Genomic DNA, 4,196 nt, shown 5'->3' with positions numbered 1-4,196 from the left:
CCAAACCAAACAAAAAACCCAAAAACAAAAACAAAAAAAAAAAAGCAGACTGAGCAAGCCTTTAGGAGCGTGCCAGTAAGCAGCATCTCTCCATAAGTTCCTGCATCCATGCTCTTGCCCTGACTTCCCTTCATGAGCGTGTAAACTATAGGCTGAAATAAACCCTTTACTCACCCAAGTTGCTTCTGGTTACAGTGTTTATCATAACAATAGAAAACAAGCTAGGACACACAAGTCCTCACAATCTTCTCATTGGTGGGACAGTTTTCACAAGTAAGGCTCACTTCTCCTCTCACCACTCTCCTCATAGCTAACTGGCTAAGCTGCTCTGGCCTGTCTGGGCCTTGGTTACGGACGCTTATTACACTTGCTCATGTTATTAGGTATTAGGGCCTCAGTCTCCTTTTGTCCCAAATCAGAGGGTGGATAGAGACTCACATTTCCATGTGAATGCTTAAAACGTGTGTTGTGGGAACAGGCTGGTGTGGAAAGGAGCTGTAACTTTCTCAGAAAGCTACAATTCTCTGCTCTGTTTAAACAGTCAGCAAGTGTGCCGTCATTCCTGTTTGAAGGCACACACCCAGGACCTGCCCTTAGCCCTTTGTCCCAGATGAAATTAATGACATTGGAATTGAGTCTCTGTCATCTTGTGCTCAAATACCCTAGCAGACTCGTAACAAGAAAGAATTAGGGCACGGCTCAAACGCAGAAGTGGAAAAAGAAATGGGCTGCAGTCCACAGGGAAAGCTCCTGCTCCTTCATCTGTCTCATGGCCCAAATAGCTCAGTCCCCTCCCCCAGCTCGTGTTTATGTGCTACCTTCCTTTCTCCTGTGGCAGCTGTCAACAGACCTGTGGTCCTAAACTAGGTCAGGGAGAACGGCGATGGGTTAATACAGGCCTCCGGCTCTGTCATTCTGCGTCTTCATACCCACCTCCCGTTGTCCAGCAGGTTTTCTGTGGCATATCGGGGGATCCATGGTCCCCAGAACCAATGGGCTCCTGGGCTCATCTCTCAGACCCCTCACTGGAAGGAAACAGGAAGTCCTTACTGTCCCCAGCCCTTTGGCTCACATGTTCTCAGGTCCTTCTCATCCCACCACAACACTAAAAAAAACAACATCAGAGGCCTTACACACCTGTCACAGCAGCCAGCCAGACACACCGGTCTTCCAGAAGGCCTGTTACACGAAGGACCTTTTTCAAACCTACAAGCTCAGGCTTGGGGGTCAGGTCTTAAGACAGATCAGCAGCAGAATGCTGGTCTACAACACATGAAGTCAGATTTGATCCTCAATACCAAATACAAGTCTCAAATGGTGGTCCTTGCCTGTCATCCCCATACCCCAGAGGCTGAGGCAGGAGGGTTTTCACAAGTTTGAGGCTAAGCTGGGCTATTTGTGGGTTCCAGGCAAGCTACACCACAGCTTGAAGCCATCTTTTAAAAAAATAAAAGAAGCTAAAACAACAAATTAAAGCCAGACAAGATCCAGGTCAGGGCTCCTGGGGCAATTGAGACTGCAGACATGTACTGTATAGGGAACAGGTTTTCAGGCCAAACAAACCTTATCCCAAGGTACAGACATGATGGAAAGTCAGTGGATGTACCAGTGTGCAACAGTGGATAGAGCAGTCCCGGCCCAGACCATTCTGTTCCTCTCCAGAGCTTAGTGTTGTCTTTTTCAGTCCCAGGTAATGCTTGCAATACCCACAATACCTCTCCTTCCTTCCATACTGTTAACAATTCAGGCGCAAGCGTCCCGTTTCCTCAAGATGTTCAAGAGAACAGATAAGGTAGCCTGTGTCTAGTGTTTGGGAGGGAATGTTATTATATAAGACTCTAAGAGCACTGAAGCAGAAGTCCTGGTAAGCACAATTGGCTTGAGAGCAGAGCATCTGCCTTTCCCACTTAGAGGTTTAAAAACAGCCAGAGGGGTGGAGCAGCAGCTCAATGGTCCCATCCTGATTCTCAAACTATGGATTGTGACCCTTTAGGGGGGCACATTAGTTATTTATGTTACGATTCATAACAGTAGCAAAATTACAGTTATGAAGTAGTAGTGAAATAACTTTATGGTGGGGGAGCACCACAATATGAGGAACTGTATTCAAGGGTTGCAAGCATTAGGAGGTTGAGCTAGAACAATGGTTAAGAGTATTTCTTCCAGAGAACCTGGGTTGGATTCCTAGCACTCACATGAGCTCAGAGTCATGCGTTACTCCAGTTCCAAGGCATTCAACATCCTCTTCTGGTCTTTAAAGGCACAGACATGCTCATGGTGTTCAGATATGCATGCAGGCAACATACCCATGCACCCATACGTGTTGGGGGGGGGGAAGCAAACCATGATGATATACACCTGTGTAGCCAGAACATCTGGCCTTAGTAATTTGCCAGTACTGAATCTTAGCATGCTAATTGTGATCTCCAAAAGCCAATGCAGCCCTTCCTGGGACTCAGAACCAAATGGCAGCTATGGAAACAAAGATGGCGCTAATCAGTATTCTCTAGAGAAACAGAACTGAGAGAGACAGAGACAGAGACAGAGACAGAGACAGAGACAGAGTGAGCAAGCATGTATGTGTATGTGCACACACAGGGGAACTGATACTCTCCTGGCATCCAAGGGCACCAAGTGCCATATAGTAAACATACAGGCAACCCCCCCCCCATACACACAAGCTGTGGTCCAACTATTCCAGCAATGACTGTCTCCAATGGAAAGTCCAAGAATCTGAACAGTCATTTGGTTCATGAGGCTGGATATCTCAGGTGCTCTTTGGTATACATTGGAATCCCAAAGATGTAGGGTCTAATACCAGCCAAGGAATGAACTTGCCATCCTGAGGGAGGGCAAGTAGGTAGAGAGCAAAAGCTTCCTCCTTCCGTGTCCTTCAGATAGGCTGCCACGGTGTAGCCCAGATTTAGAGTGGATCTTCCTACTCAGATGATCTGCTTGTAGGATGGTCTTCCTACCTCAAACGATTCAATTGAGAAAACTCTCTCACAGTTGTGCCCTGGCACTTGGGATTTAGTTAATACCAGATGTCGTCAAGTTGACAACCGAGAATAACCATCACAGATGGGGAAAGAATTTCTAGGGAACTTTCTAGAAACAATGTTGGCTGAAGCTATAAAAAGGAAAGGAGGAGTTGGAAATTTTGATTTCAATATCTGCCTCTAACTTGCAACGGACATCCAATGAGTGACACACCCAAACTCCTTTCAGCAGGTGAGATGAATTTATTAGGGGTGACTTATGAAACAGAGGATGGCCAGGAACAGCTAGAATACAAATCACCCCCCCCAACACACACACACACACACACACACACACACACACACTCATAGGAAGGTCTTGTCTTCGTATGAGCAACAGACAAAGTTTGTTTATACCATCTCTGTTACACTTGGTTCAGTGTGCTCCCTGTTGTGTTAAAGGGTCAAGAGGTAGAGGTTTGGAAAACGTGAGGCACAGACACACCAGATTATGGGAAAGTTCTGTGTTTACGAGTACTCCATTCTTGTTCTCTTTAGGGATTCTGCTGTTTTTGATAAACAACCTCATGCTGTGGAGAAAACCATTTGTTTCTTCTGCAGTCTGGGTCAAAGGACGGCTAGATAGGCACTTGCTGCAAGTTAGAGGATTAGTTTCACTCTGTGACTACTCCACAGGATAAAGGCAAAAGTGGGAGTAATGGGCTCCTGCGTCAGGGGTCCCTGGACCCCTGGGTCCCTGCCTCTCCTTCTGCTGGATTGAAGGTGAACCTCAAGGATTCTTGAGCTCACCAGAGAAAGAATTTGAAGATGAACATAGCTAAAGCACTTAAGAATGAACAGCTCCCAAGAGTCTTTTTGGTCAGCTTCAATGATGTTTTCACCTTTGTGTTTGCGTTTTATGTTTTTTCTCTAATTATATGGAATTCTCCCTGAGTCCAGTCCATGTATCAGAGATTATTCCCATGTGGTAAGTCAGGGGTCCATACAGGACTGTCACAATATGTGGAGTAAGTGGTATTGGCTTTCCCCAAGGTGGGTGGGTTGGTTAGCGGGAAGGTTGGTGGGTGGGTAGGTTGGTAGGTGGGTGGGTAGGTTGGTAGGTGGGTGGGTTGGTTGGTGGGTGGGTAGGTTGGTAGGTGGGTGGGTGGGTTGGTGGGTGGGTTGGTTGGTGGGTTGGTTGGTGGGTTGGTTGGTTGG

At 46.7% G+C, this 4,196-nt stretch overlaps 2 long non-coding RNA genes across 2 annotated transcripts in view; one reads left to right on the top strand and one right to left on the bottom strand.

Annotated features, from left to right (window-relative positions):
- Positions 1-2,450, bottom strand: part of LOC110309475 — a 10,753-nt gene extending 8,303 nt beyond the window's left edge. Inside the window, exon 1 of the long non-coding RNA XR_002379706.1 lies at positions 2,359-2,450. This is a non-coding gene — a long non-coding RNA (uncharacterized LOC110309475). The remainder of the gene's footprint in view (positions 1-2,358) is intronic.
- A 1,442-nt stretch (positions 2,451-3,892) lies between these two features.
- The window catches only part of LOC110309671, a 3,459-nt gene continuing 3,155 nt past the window's right edge, over positions 3,893-4,196 (top strand). Inside the window, exon 1 of the long non-coding RNA XR_002379729.1 lies at positions 3,893-3,966. This is a non-coding gene — a long non-coding RNA (uncharacterized LOC110309671). The remainder of the gene's footprint in view (positions 3,967-4,196) is intronic.

This window comes from Mus caroli, chromosome 14 (genome assembly GCF_900094665.2).
Source record: "Mus caroli chromosome 14, CAROLI_EIJ_v1.1, whole genome shotgun sequence".
Taxonomy (NCBI): domain Eukaryota; kingdom Metazoa; phylum Chordata; class Mammalia; order Rodentia; family Muridae; genus Mus; species Mus caroli.
This window is presented reverse-complemented; position numbering and strand designations above follow the sequence as displayed.